This window comes from Callospermophilus lateralis, chromosome 8 (genome assembly GCF_048772815.1).
Source record: "Callospermophilus lateralis isolate mCalLat2 chromosome 8, mCalLat2.hap1, whole genome shotgun sequence".
NCBI classification, from domain to species: domain Eukaryota; kingdom Metazoa; phylum Chordata; class Mammalia; order Rodentia; family Sciuridae; genus Callospermophilus; species Callospermophilus lateralis.
In genome coordinates, this window is record NC_135312.1 from 117,495,967 (window position 1) to 117,510,578 (window position 14,612).

General features: G+C 38.4%; 1 protein-coding gene across 2 annotated transcripts in view; it reads right to left on the bottom strand.

Annotated features, from left to right (window-relative positions):
* The window catches only part of Arhgap10 (Rho GTPase activating protein 10), a 286,545-nt gene that overhangs the window by 30,449 nt on the left and 241,484 nt on the right, over nt 1–14,612 (bottom strand). The gene's annotated exons all lie outside the window — the stretch shown is intronic.

Genomic DNA, 14,612 nt, shown 5'->3' on the forward strand with positions numbered 1-14,612 from the left:
TCAGGCCAGACTTGCAGAATAATCAGTAGCTAATTAAAAAATAAGATATTTTACAATTTCTTTTTTTTCTACAAAATTCTTTGTTTTACCTTTACTTATTTTTTTTTTAATGTGGTGTTGAGGATTGAACCCAATGCCTCACACGTGCCAGGCAAGCACTCTACCCCAGCCCTATTTTACAATTTCTTACATTGAGAACCTAACTATGGTTAGAAAGGAAATCATAATAAAAATTAAGAAATCTTCAAATAAAAACATTTCTTAAGATTTGTATGACAGGGGAAAAAATGCCAAAGAGAACTTTACAGTTTTAAAACAAGAAAGTTTCAGAACATTTTTATGCCGTATTTAAATAGACATTCTTCCTAAATATTGATAGTCAAAGAACAGTCATCATGACTGTTTAAATATTCAAATTAAATTCAGTCAATTTGAACTCTCAATGAAATGAGAATTCACTGAAATATGGTGTCTCTATATTTTAGTGTACTCACTCAACAGGGATTACTTGTACACTGTAATTAATACACACAAGCTACTCCATAAAATGAAAAGCTAATATTCTTAACTATTTCTTTTATTATTTGGTAGTGCATAAATCTTTAAGAATACCTCCAAGATCACTGTAGAAATTGAAGAAAAAACATGATCTGACATATAAAAACTCAATATAGAGAAGTGAATCTCAAAGAAACATCTATTTTATCTTTGACAGTGGCTTCAACCAAAATTGGGTAGACCTTCCCTGGCAGGGGATGAGCAAAGCAGCTCTGGTTAACACCCACCTCTGCCCCTGTTCCCTTGTGCCTAGATTCACCTGCCTGTCATCCTACATTTCTTATCTTTCTCATGGGGCCACTCAGTAATCACCGATAATCCCTTGCTTAGAATGTCTCAGCCCTGCCCAGATGGCACGTTTGTTGTAATGATGCTGCACCCGAGGACTTGAAAATCTAGGCTTGAGTTCCACCTCTGGAGAGGGCTCAGAAGGTGAGGAGGAAAGCTGGATACACTGTGCACCAAGCTGTGCTGCTTGCTAAAATGTGACTAAACCTCTATGACAAACACAACTGGGCCAAAGCCTTGGTGGTCAATGGTCAATAGCTCAGGCAATGAAGTCCCCAGGAAAGGCTGAAACTGGGAGGGGCATATAAAATCTGCAGAAGGCAGAGGAGAGTTAGATTTCTTTTGCTAACTTATACAAGCCTGCTTGAAACATAACCTTCGAACTGGGCAGGGGACGGTTGAATTGACAACGTGGCCAATATTATGACATCAACAAAAATCTCCTAATGTTTCAAGACATACAAGGTATTGAAAAAGGACAGCAGCACCTAGTGTCGGGAACAGAACTACCAACTCATTTCATATGCATTCTGACACGATTTCTACTTTGCTAACATAAAGCCTGGGGAAGCTGTATTTTATCATGTCCAAAACTATGCCTAATGCTACCCTGACCAGTATAAACCTGAACATGCCAAGTTAGGCTTTTCCCTCCCCAAACACAAATGCTGTTGGATTTGACACTGTAAATGAAATCTAACATTGAACAGCCAATGTGGAGGTGACCTGTATAAAGTTAAATCTGTCATGGAGCTATCAAGAAGCGTCAGCCAACATAATCGATGGCATGGGGACCAATAACTGAATTTTGAAATTGATAGAGATCAAAGGACATCCCTACCATCTGTTCTTCAAAGATCCAGTGCACGAAAGAGAAGGGTCACCAAACAGTGCTGCTTCCTAAAATGTGGCTAAACCAGGTAATGGCATCCACTCAACTCATAGGAAACAAGGCATCTTAGAACTGTCACACTGGACCAGAACAGTGACACATCTAGCATGGTATTCTGCTTTGTAACAAGGACATCCAAGGATGTTCTATTTGTCCACGGCCTTGTTCTTCCTACCCAAGTCTGAGAAGCACATCATGACATCTTCGGATATTCAAAAGGCTGCGTATAAGTATGAACAGTGAAACATACAAGATATCCAATTCTGAGTAAGCAACATGACCTCCAGAACAGCTTACCATGACTTGCTATTGCTCCAAAGGCAAGACTGCAGTGTCGCTCAATGTTTTCTTTTTGCATCTGGTCCTGAGCACTTGCATCACCCTAATTATTGGCTTGCAGAAATCAAGGCAGCCAGATACCCAAGCTTACTGTGAGAATGGGGGACACAGGCAAAGGCCACACCCACACAACATCGAAGAACAATCTCTCTGTCCTCGCTGGGCCGTCTAAGATTGACTTCCTTTAAGTAGCTCATTCTATGGCTGCTGAAAACAAGTCAGGCTTGTTTCTTCACATTTCAACCATGCTTGGCTGGACCAGAAGGCCATGGAGTCCTATGACCTTTGAAGTTGCAGACTACAAATGGAATGACAGGTGCCCAGCAGAGCAGTGTGTGAGTAGCATGGCCGAGAAGGGCCATGTCAGATCCAAAAGCCAATTAGCACCTCGCCAGCCAAAGAAAACCTAGTAGTCCTCTTCCATCTTCCATGTGCTAGTCGACTTAAACTAAAATGACCTGGGAACCAAGTGAGAAAACTCTCTTTATGAAGCACTATCAATAGTGGCATCAAACAGGTAAGATCTGTACAAAAAAAGCCAAATGAAAAATAAAATTCAGAGGTTTTTTTTTTTTTTTTTTCCAGATTTTTCAGGCCAGACTAGTTATTCTCATCCTCCTCAAAATCTGGGCTGGAGAATGACCTCATGTTATCTCATATATTAAATTTTCCTCAAAATGTATCTACACACACATAAACATGCAGTTCCTTAATTAAACAAGTTTTTAAATAAAGATAGGTTAAGGGGGGATAATCTAAGTTTGACTTTAAGACTGAACTTCTAAATTAGAAAGACGTTGGGTATCTCTCTTTAGAAAGTGAATCCAACCTGAACCCAATCTATTCAAAGTATGTTCTGCTTTACTGTCCATGGAGCAGCAGGTGGTAAATGATGACTGCAAACAGTTTAGAAAACCCTCCTTACCTCTTACATTATGGAAAAAGGGAAGGGGATGAAGAAATTAACCCTGCCAACCGCCCATTAAGGAAGGAAGCCGAAGTCTCTCAGCAGGAGGAGGTACTCTGCAACTCGGATTATAGCTGCAAAGTGGAAGGGAGGTTCCCAAAGTCCCATTTACCCCAGTTCCCACTCTCGGTAGGGGACAAATGTCCCCATTCCCCTCTCTTCATTTTGCTCTCATGATATAAGACAAGCCAAAATGGGAACCGCAGTGAAGTTAAGTAACATACAGACCAGCGACGGTCAGTAGGTAGATAAGAATAATTCACGAGGGTCATAGGATTTTTTATTTTATTTGTTTTAATTAGTTACACATGACAGTACAATGACCTTGACATATCACACATTTGGATCAGATGGGATATAATATCTCATTTTTCTGATAGGATTTTTTTTTATCTGAAATTGTGTGTAGGAAAAGAAAATGTGATTCTCTGGGCAACAGCTTCTCCCACCCTCCCAATGCCAAAGCACCAAACCAAAACTACATATGGATCTGGACCCTCCCCAAAACACTGACCAACAGAAAAGGCAATTTCTGAGCTCTAAATTAAAACTTCATATGAAGTTCAGAAATGATGCAATGAAACTGCCATAAGCTAATAAAGTAAATTGCATTTTGTACTGCCCAAAGATTTAAAACAATGAAGCATAAAGCTTGCCTTAAAAAAGCCACTGGACAGGGCTGGGTTGTAGCTCAGCAATAGAGCACTCGCCTAGCACGTGCGAGGTCCTGGGTTCGATCCTCAGCACCACATAAAAATTAAGTAAATAAATTAAGGTATTGTGTCCAACTACAACTAAAAAATAAATATTTAAAAGAAAAAAAAGGCCAGTGGACAACTAAGACATGTCCAAAGTGTATGCTAGGAAAAGCTCATGAGGGAACTGGCTGTGTTATAATCAATTACATGACAAGAAACGGCAGACCCCATTATAAAGTCATACCACCAGCTGATGGGCACTGGGTTACAACTCAAGGAGCCACCTCCGCTTCTTGCAGAGGTCAATGGAAAGCAGGAACAACTCAATTACAAAGCAAGAAATACCAGTTCAGTTGCAAAATCAACAGAAGTCAAGGCAAATTGCCTTATTTGGTAAAGCAGAGAGCAATTTTATATCATAATCACAGTCCTGAGGCATTATTTAGAGACTGAGATGTCTGCCTACATCAACAAGCAAAACAATCTAACAACAACATACTATTATCCTTAGGAAGCTGATTCTCAATCAACCTGTCTTCCATAAACTTCGGTGGACACTTGCCACTTTGACAGCTCAGAAAATTGAGAGTACTATGCTCAGAACAAACTCCGGACAAATTCAACAATGAGGGTGGCTGGAGTCCTAGCTATTTACCTACCCTGTGCTCCTAGCTGTTCTTCTCATCTAAAGAAAGTTAAATTATCATCAACTGTCAGACTGAGATGCTAGGAAACAATGAACATGGTGTTATGCAGGACAACAACCCAAAAGACCAAACTACATTTTCTTTGAAAGAATACCAATCTGAAAGTGTAATTGAAGCTCTCCTACTTGATGGCAGGCCCTTGAGAAGACGTAAAAGCTCAAATTCTTGAGTATTTACTACATATCTGGGGGTTTGCATCCATGAACTCAGTTGTTCTTGGCAAAAAAAAAAAAAAAAAAAAACATGTCAAAGTTTTCTTGCCCAAACTCCTGAGGCTTACAGGGGGATTTGCTGAGATCATAAAAGTCATCAAGAGGAGACCAGGGGTTTCAATCCAGGTTAGTTTAAATCCAAACTCAACCACAAATAAGTCTACCATTCCAGAAAACTCTTTGCTGCCTAAGTATTCCCTATAATAGGGATCCTGGGATGTTAGGACAATGCTACTCTAAGAAAGAAGCCTGGGTAAATGGTGACAGTACATTAAGTCTAACAGGAAAACACTAAGCACTAAGGGCTGGTCATTCTCAATGTGGTGCCCACACTCTCCAGGTCAACTCATGCCAGAAAGACACCATACCCTCTCTTTCTATGGCTCTGCTTCTTATTCCTTCTACCTCAAAATCTTAAACTCATATCCAATACACCAAGCATGAAGCACAGAGCTAAAATGAAACCTGTAATTTACATGCACATGAATGTATATGTGCAACGTATTTTTATGTGCAACAGTAATCACTATAGAAAATAGGAAATACAGACATATTTTTAAGTCAGCAGATTCTTATCCCCTAAGGAAAGCTATTGTTATAACTGATCATTTATCCAGAGCTTTATGCTTATACATGGATTTACATAGTGTTTTCTTAAAAGATTATTTTGACAATTCTGTTCTGTACCTTACTGTTTTCATTCAAAAGCATACTATGTTCATTACTTCTATGGGAACATTTTTATCACTATTGGGAGACTAAAAGCCTGTGTTTGGTTAGTTAGGAAACTGTGTTTGGCTAGGCTATTGAACTCAAGGTCCTCTTATAAGTACATATGTATAACAGAATGCACAAAATACTATACAGCTCAGAAAAACGGAGAGGAAAACTCTATGATGACAGGAAAAGCAAGATAAAATATATCAGATGATTTTTTTAAAGTAGAGATCTAACTCTTGGGTATAGAAGATGATAAATAAGGACTTAGAGCTATATTTTCTTTCACATATACATACATATACCAAGAATTCCAGGAGGATACATAGGAAAGTACAAGTTGAACCATGTGCAACTGCTGATACTCAATCATTTCTCATTTACACAGACAGCAGTTTCACTTGGTACAGCCTTACTAATGATGGTAGTTTTAAAATTCTGTTTGGATCTCAACAGCTTTCAGAAACCATAGGCTGAACCACATGAAATTCTCAATGTTTTACTATTTTTGACCTAAAAACTGGAAAGAAAAAAACTTGACGTCATTGACATTAAATCATTTTGGACCTAAAAGATGGCGATTTTCTATGGTTTAACCTATTATTTTCAGCGGTTTTAGATCTGGTTTGCAGATGCAAGAACTGAGTCCATAAGATGGTATGGAATCTTTCCATTTTATGTCTTTCTATACTTCTTGATTTGTCAAACCCAGGAGTGTTTTATCTACTTAAAAACAATTGTGTAAAGAAAAGAATGGTGGCACGTGCCTGTGATCCCTACTCGGGCAGCTGAGGCAGATGGATCACCCAGTTCAAGGCCAGCCTCAGCAACTTAGTGAGATCTCAAGCCACTTTGTGAGACCTGTCTTAAAATAAGAAGGTTTAGGGATACAGCTCAGTGGCAGAGCACCCCTGGGTTAAAAACAGACAAAAAAAAGTGTGCGGATGAGTTAACAGATCAGGCCTCAAATTTCTGACTGTGTTCAATTCTCAAAATGTATTAACAAGCAGCTACCTGAACCACCCTCCCTACAACTAGCCCAAGACCAGATGTTGTTGACTTATGTTTGATTTATGTGTGGCATAAATCACAGTAAAAATACTTGTGTAATACTGAGTATCACTGAATTACAATGCTCATTTCCTCCACCTCTCCATAGAAACAAGCACCTGCTTTTCTCCTGGTGGGCCCACCTCTGTAACAGAGCATTGGCCCCACTTTAAAAACCATGCTCACTGCCCACAATTCCTTCTTTCTCTCCGCATCAAGACCTCAGTTCTGAATTCCTTAAAGCAAAGCTAGTCATTTCTTTTTTTCTTTTTCTTTTTTAGTTGTAGATGGACACAATATCTTTATCACATTTATTTATTGTAATGTGGTGCTGAAGATCGAGCCAAGTGCCTCATGCATGCAAGGCAAGGCTTTACCCCAGAGTTACAACTCAAGCCCCCTGCCTTTTTTTTTTAATTAAAACAATCGAATTATTCCTACAATTATAAATAACAAATCAACATGAGAATAAAAAAGTGAAACTACATGGTTCAACCTGTAGTTGTTTATTTTAAAAGATGCATAGAATCTCTCTCAAAAGTTTCTAGACACAACTAAGAATATTTGCTAACCTCACGAAGAAAAGACTCTTGACCACCCGACTTGCATTTAGCACATTAGCAGGCAGGTTAAGAACCCAGGTGGCCTAGGTTCCATCTTGGTTTTGCCACTGACCAGCTGTGAGATATGGAGAAATCACTGACCTCTCTGTGCCTTGGTTTCCTCAACTATTCAACAGGGATAATAATATAACCTTGTGCCCAGCCAGAGACTGCGGCAATAGGAGTTTTCTGAGGATTACCTGAGTTTCATAAACATTGCTAAGAAACAATATTTGGTGTTTAACAGAGTAATATACAACCGTACACTGTTCTAACTTTCTAACTTTTATATTGTGTTATTGCATTAATAGAACCAACAAATGGAGACTCAATCAGTTTCTATTGAGACCCGAAGAGACAAATAAAATCATGACCATAAATACATTTCAGACTTGAAAATAATGCTTCAACAGGCACACAGAGTACCACAGAAAGCAGAACGAGCCTTCAGAAGGAGCCTGGCTTCAAAGATGCTACTGAAGCTAATGAAAGCCAACCAGAGACAATTCGTGTAAAACACAGGAGGAGCAGTCTCTGTGGTTGACTTCATCTTGCACGACTGCTTTTTCCCCATAGCTGGTAAGGATGCACGAAGCCAAAAGGAATCAGCCATGGGTTTGCTTTGTTGTATTAACTGTAGACAACACTCTGACATCATGGTCATTTTTATCATGGTCCATATAAAAGTTTTTCACTCAGAATTGGCCACACTGAAATAATACCTTCCCCTTCAAGATTTCTGCTCATCTTCCTGGCTACCAAGAAAATCCTTCAAATCAGTCACTCTTGACAGCCTTAAAAAAATTCTTCTTCATTCAGGATAAACAATACTTTGGTTGGTTTGAAAAGATGTTTCTTAGACAGCCCAGCTACCTCCTACGCTGCAAGAGTTTCAAAGAGGGCTATAAAGAGAGTGACAGCTGCTTGAATTCAGAAGTCGAAATTAAAATAAAAGCTATTAGAAGTGGGGAAAAAAAACCCACTCCACAGGGAGACAGGCTTTAAAGAATTTTTCTCTCTTCTATAAATTCTAGTTACCTGCCATGAACTTATTTTCACCACAGACACAGCTATGTATTTTTTAAGGCGTTAAATAAGTTTTTCTCCTCCTGAGAGAGGGGGAATGTTCATCCCACACAGAAGCATAGTTAAGATTATACAGGAAGTCGCAAAAGAAGTTGCCTTTGCTTTGTCAATAGCATGGGGGGCTGAGATCCAGGGGAGGCTCTGGGAGACGCCCATGCGGGGAGGCGCGGTACATGATTTATAGACACGCCACAACTCAATTACAGCCCTGAAATTTCTGGCTGCCTTTTCTAACCCATTGATCTCGTCATTGTAAAAGTGAGTTAAGAAATAATCTGTCTACATATACTGTCACGGATTCAAGTGTGGTCTTGAATTTAACTTCATAACACAATAATTCCATGTCAAGGAATCCGAACATGCTCCCCGGAGATGTCAAGAGGCCTTCACACTCAGGAAGCTATTATCCACAGCCCACCCATGAAATGTCATGCAAAAAAAAAAAGAACGGGGAGAAGAAAGATTTCTGAGCTTAAGAAAAAGATGGGGTGATGACAATTCTGTGTCAAGCTGATCAGATATGTCTATGAAGAAGCGTTGATGGCTGCAGGGTAGCACGGCAAATCCAAGGCGCTATGAGACAGGTGAGCCTGTGTTCAAGGAGGGACTTTCTAAAGTTATTTCCTTGGGAACTGAAGTTAGAGAGCATATAGCTCTCTGAATGTTAGCTGTCCTTCCCTGACTTCATAGAAGTAAGAGTCTCCGGGGTAGAGGTGGCCTCTGCTTTAAGATGAGCCTATGGATGAATGTGGACGGAGCTGTGAAAATAAGAAAAATAAGCTCTTCCTTGTTTATGGTTATGAGGCTAACCTTTCTCTAAGACGACATTTTAATAACATTAAAATATTTATTCAATATTTCTCTTTCTACCAACTTTCCATTTACATTCTTTATACCAATACTTTTTATACTGTTTTCACTAAACCTGTTTCCCAGTAAGAAATCCAATAAGAACATGTATTGAATATACTAACAAAATACACTCTTTCTTTTTTTCGATGGAAAGATGGTTTCCAACTTGAAGAAAAACAAAAACTCATGGCCAAAATGAAGGCCTAAACACAAGGAGAAAGTCCCATATGAGCTAAATATTAGCTGATGACATCCATTCTGATTCTGCCTTCATTTCCCCATCTAGTCAGTTAGGAAGTCCCAACAATTGGCTTAGCATCTCTCCCAGCCATCCATTTTATTTTACCTTCCTAGTACTAATTCCACCCACACCCACCTAAGCCTAAATTAACTTGACCAGCCTTTTACTGTAGCCTTCCTGATTCCTACAGGCAGGTTAATTCAGTTTAAGTCTTCTTAAATATCATCATCAAAAAGTGGTAATTTGGGGCTGGGGTTCTGACTTAGTGGTAGAGTGCTCATTTAGTATGCATGAGGCACTGGGTTCGAACCTCAGCACCACATAAAAATAAAGAAAATAAAGTCCATCAACAACTAAAAAAAATATTTTAAAAAAACAGTGGTAATTCTTCTCCCCTGCTGACAAACACTCGGCGCTTATAGCAAGGCTCCTGCTCCTTGCTATAAGGCGCTCTGGCTCTGAGTAATATTGAAGAGCAATATCTGAGTGCTTACTGTGGTGCTAAACATGTTATCCACCATCACCTTCTCAACCATCCTCAGTAGCAGATACTGTCATTACCTGACTCTGCACTAACAGACTATATTTAAAGAACACGACCAATGTGCCTGAGAGGAATAAGAATACACATTCATCAGCCCAGGCTCTCCGCGCCCATTCACTCCCTGTCACCTGTCACTAAGGAAGGTGTCAGCCCTGGCCCTTCTTGTCAGGCTACCTCCTCTCGCCCTCACCTTGCTCTTGCTCTCCACTGTCTCAGGTCTTCTTTTGGGTTAGTCCCCACACACACCTGGAGCCCTTTCCCAAACATCCAAATGACTCAGTTCAAAGAAACTATAAACCTGACCCTATGTACCACAGCTCTGAGCTCCCTCCTCAGAGGTCTCCTCTCTTCCGCAGCCTGCCACCAGGCACCTGCTGCCAAACTGCTTCATATTCTACTGTCTAGTGACAAATAGGATAAAAATAAATTTTTTAAAAAATGAACTTCTTAAAGGAGACAAGGTGTAGCATGATGGGGATCTTATAAAAGTTCCTTAGTAGATATTCCATTTTAGTTTCCAGTACCCTAAAAACCACTAACAAATAATAGAGGCAGAAAAACTCCAATTCTACATTCATAAGGCCTTACAGTAGCATGCTTTCTATTCTCTTGTTCATGAGTCAAAATTAAACCAGATTCTTTCAGCCTACTAAGGTAGTAAATTTATATCATCAGCATTACTCTTGACATGTGATACTTCAATGTTCAGTGATTATTCAAAGTACCAAATCAATATTATTGAGGCTAAAAGGACATCTATATGCGACTTTTTGTCCTACTTTATTTTTTTTTTCTGCTTACCTCCCGCCCCCTGCTTTTGTACTGGGGATTGAACCCAGGGAGGCTTTACCCCTGAGCTATATCCCCTGGCCTATTTATTTATTCACATACTGGGGAGTGAACCCAGAGGTGCTTAACCACTGAGCCGTAACCCCAGCCCTTTTTTTTTTTTTTTTTGGAAACAGGGCCTTGCTAAGTTGCTAAGGCTGGCCTAGAACTTGTGATTCTCCTGCCTGAGCCTCCTGAGGCGCTGGGACTACAGGTGTGGGCCATTGTGCCTGGCTCCTGCTCCGATTTTGGAGACTGATCCAGATCAGGATATAATACTACTTAGAACAGAAGGAAAGGATCACACTTGGTCGTTCATCCATCTCTCTCTCAATTCTAGTGAGCATTTTCCTTTTTGCTTATGTCTCTGTACCCTCCTCATGGTATCTGCCACGCTGTAGGACTACAATAACACATGTTCAACAAAATGTGCCGCAGTTAGCACATTCCTGATCCAAATGTTAAAAGTGCCAACCCAACGGTACCCAAGAGAGACCAACACTAGAATAATATTACATCATGCCAATTGGCTTGCAAGATAATTTTGTTTTCAACCCATGTAAAATCAGAGTTTTTAAAGTTGCCTAAATAAGTAAACTGTTATATCATGTACAAAAGAAGATAGGCACAGAATGCCTAATTATATACAAGAAGATACATATAAAAACTAGTCCTATAAATGCCTAGTTTGGTTTAAAATTAGACCTAGTATAAAGGAAGAGAGAACTTAATCAAAAATTCAGATGGTAATCCTCTTCTCCACCCCTCCCCAAACCATCTCTTAAATTTTTTTTCTGCCACAAAAGAAAAATAGCAAAGATCACTTTCTTCTCATATGACCTGATGGACTTCCCTTGTATTTGAGGAAATTACAACAAACACAATAGTCTCTTTCCATAAGAGGTAGTAAAGATGCAAATTTGGGGTAGGCTAAGGAAATAAAAATGCAGGGGTAAACCGAGAATGAAAAGCAAACCTTGATTTTTGAGTCATCTTCTTATCACTGAGTAACCTACTATATATTTGTCTATTTCACACCTGACTTAGACAAATCTACTCAGCTTCGACGTTCATGAGGTTATTAAATGCTCCATGAACAGAACAACATGGAGTCCACATATTAATAAAAGAATCTCAGTATAGATTTAATAGCTGCATTCATTAAAGAAGCTAGCTAGATGCTATACCCATTGTGGTTCATGTTAATCATCAATAAAGATCTTAAATAACTAGAATTTTAAGTTATTTTTTAAGAAGTTTAAATTATTTAATCATACACAACATAAATAATGAGCATGCACAGTATGGATTAACATACCTAGACCAGTTAAAGGCCTTATCATGCTAAGCTTCTCCAGTTAAACTGGTCATCTCTCAACTCAGGGTGGGACTCAATGAAGGAGAATCAAAATCATGTCTCATAGCAAAGGTTTTATCTGTTCCAGGACAACACACATTCTCAGGTTCCAGGCCTGTCTTCCTGCAGCTCATGTTAACAGGCTTGCTGACGCTTCACGAATAACTTTTTGATCTGCTTGACTATTAAACTAATTCTGCCTGTTTCCAAGACTGGCTGTTTGGTACATCACTAGTTTCATACTCAAGGTAGAAGAAATAACATACCACAAACCACCTCGCTTGACTGTCACATGTGTAACCAAATCACAGGGATGAGGATAATCTCCAGTCATGCAATTTAGTTCCTCGAAACCTGGCAGATAATCTGCGAAACTTTTAAGCAAAATCCATTTGTCATGGGTTGTACTGAGTCATAGGGGGGACGAGAACATAGCTGCATTTAAATTGCCTATCAAACTTACATCAAGTAGAAAAATTTGGACAAATTACCAAAATTTGCCATGTGCATACTTTCACCCAAACTACGTATACATGGGCAGAGACTTTACTATTATCAAAAGAAAACTTACCAACAAAGATTACATTTTTGAAATGTTTAATTAGTGTTAAAAATTAGATTAGGGCTACTAAAAAAATTCAATCTTAGTAACAAGAATATATCTCTTTTTTTAAGGAGGCAGAGTTTTTAATATGCTAAATGACAGTTAACAACATGAATCATTTTTTAGTATCTTTTCCCTTTATGCTTCTTTTCAGAAAGTATATTCTCCATCTTTCTCCGTTCATCTCCCAGTATTTTTAGAGTAGGCAAAACACAGACCCTTACTTATTTTCTCTCTGAAATACCTCTTTTTACACAACTTGAATTTCACTAAAGCTTAACCTCAAGGTGGAGTGATAATTGTTTTTAGCTGCTTTAAATTATCTTATGACTTCCAAGATAAAATAAAATCACTCCATGACCAAACTCATGAATTTTCCTGATTCTGACAACTTAAAAAAAAAAAAAAATCAAGACTGCAATCAAGGATTAATATAAAATTATAATTTTTTTCATAAAATAAAAACACATGATCAAACATCAAATAATTAACATAAAAACAGATTAAAGGGGCTGGGGTTGTAGCTCAGTGGTAGAGCACTTGCCTCGAAAGTGTGAGGCACTGGGTTCAATCCTTAGAACCACATAAAAATAAATAAATAAAAATAAAGATACTGTATCCATCTACAACTTTAAAAAAAAAAACAGATTAAAGGAATTCAGTATATGGTGATCATTTTTTCCCTTTAAAATAAATAATTTTTAAAGAGTGTTACATCCAATATGGAAGCCGAGTCAAAACAGAGGGAAAAGTAAAAGTAAAAGAGGGGTGGGGTTGGATAGGGGTGGTTCCATGAAAATACAAGAGATCAGTGGAATCCAGGAAGGGGATTGAGAGAGGAAGGAGTTTGGAGGAGGGATGGGAAAGGGGTAGAATTGTGAAATGAATCTGACTGAACTTTTTCTATGTACATATATGGATATACCACAGTTAATCTCACCTTCATGTATATCTACAAGGCACTGATTTTAAAAAAAAATTTAAATAGAAAAACTATAAATTCTTAAAAAACTAAATACAGGGAAAGGAATAGGGAGAGGGAGGAAGAGAAAGGAGAAGTACTACAGACTGAATTAGAGGAAATTATATCCCATGCTTGTTTAATTACGTCAAAATAAACCCTAATATTATGTATAACTAAAATGAATTTTTAAAAAATTAAAATATGGGGAGTAAAAGGATTGTTATAGCAGGTCTGGGAGTGTAGCTCAGTGGTACAACATTTGCTTAATACACAAGGCCCTGGTTAGATCTCTAGCCCCACAAAGAAGGAAATAAAATTATCACCTAAAAACATAAAAGCTATGACTATATACCATCTTGATTTTTCCACAAAATGTGCACTGAATACAGATTTATTTTAGCCATCAATAATTATTTAAAAAGCCAGCAACCAAAATACTAGTACCTCCCTAAATATGATTAAATATTATCATCTCATTCCTCAGAATACCCCAAAAATGTAGACATGATTTTAAGATAAATGTCTTTGGGTACCTCCTTTCATCTCCTTTATGAAATAGTCCATTCTGGCTTGCTCAGGGGTCCATGAGTCAACTTGGGTCTGATTCCATTTCTTCTTCCCCTCCCACCCTCTGACATTTGCTTATTTCTCTATTTATTAACACTTCTACCAGAGAACAGGTGAGATGCAAAAGAAGGTGCAATTCAAACCAGTCAGTTTTACTCCTTATTAGCAACTCTGTTGAGGAAGAGTGAAAAGTGAAAAAAAAAAGACCAAAAAAAAAAAAAAAAAAAAAAGCTGAGATCAGAAGCAAAAACTAATGTCTGAAGGGAAGTTCTGAAATTAAAAGTTGATTTTAATGATTCATATCCCTTCCTCAGAAAAATAACTATCTGGGTGTAAAACTAATATTTTTCTCATACACACAGGCTGTAAGCCATTTAAAAGAACACCAGAAGGTCTCAGTCCCCCAGTGGGATATTCTGGGTCTCCCTACAGATTCTTCTGAGTCACTTCCTTGCATGGATGTATGGATATTAACTCTTTGGCTATTTGAATTTGTAGCTGCTTATGATTCACATTCTCATCATCCCCTTCTTCCCTTT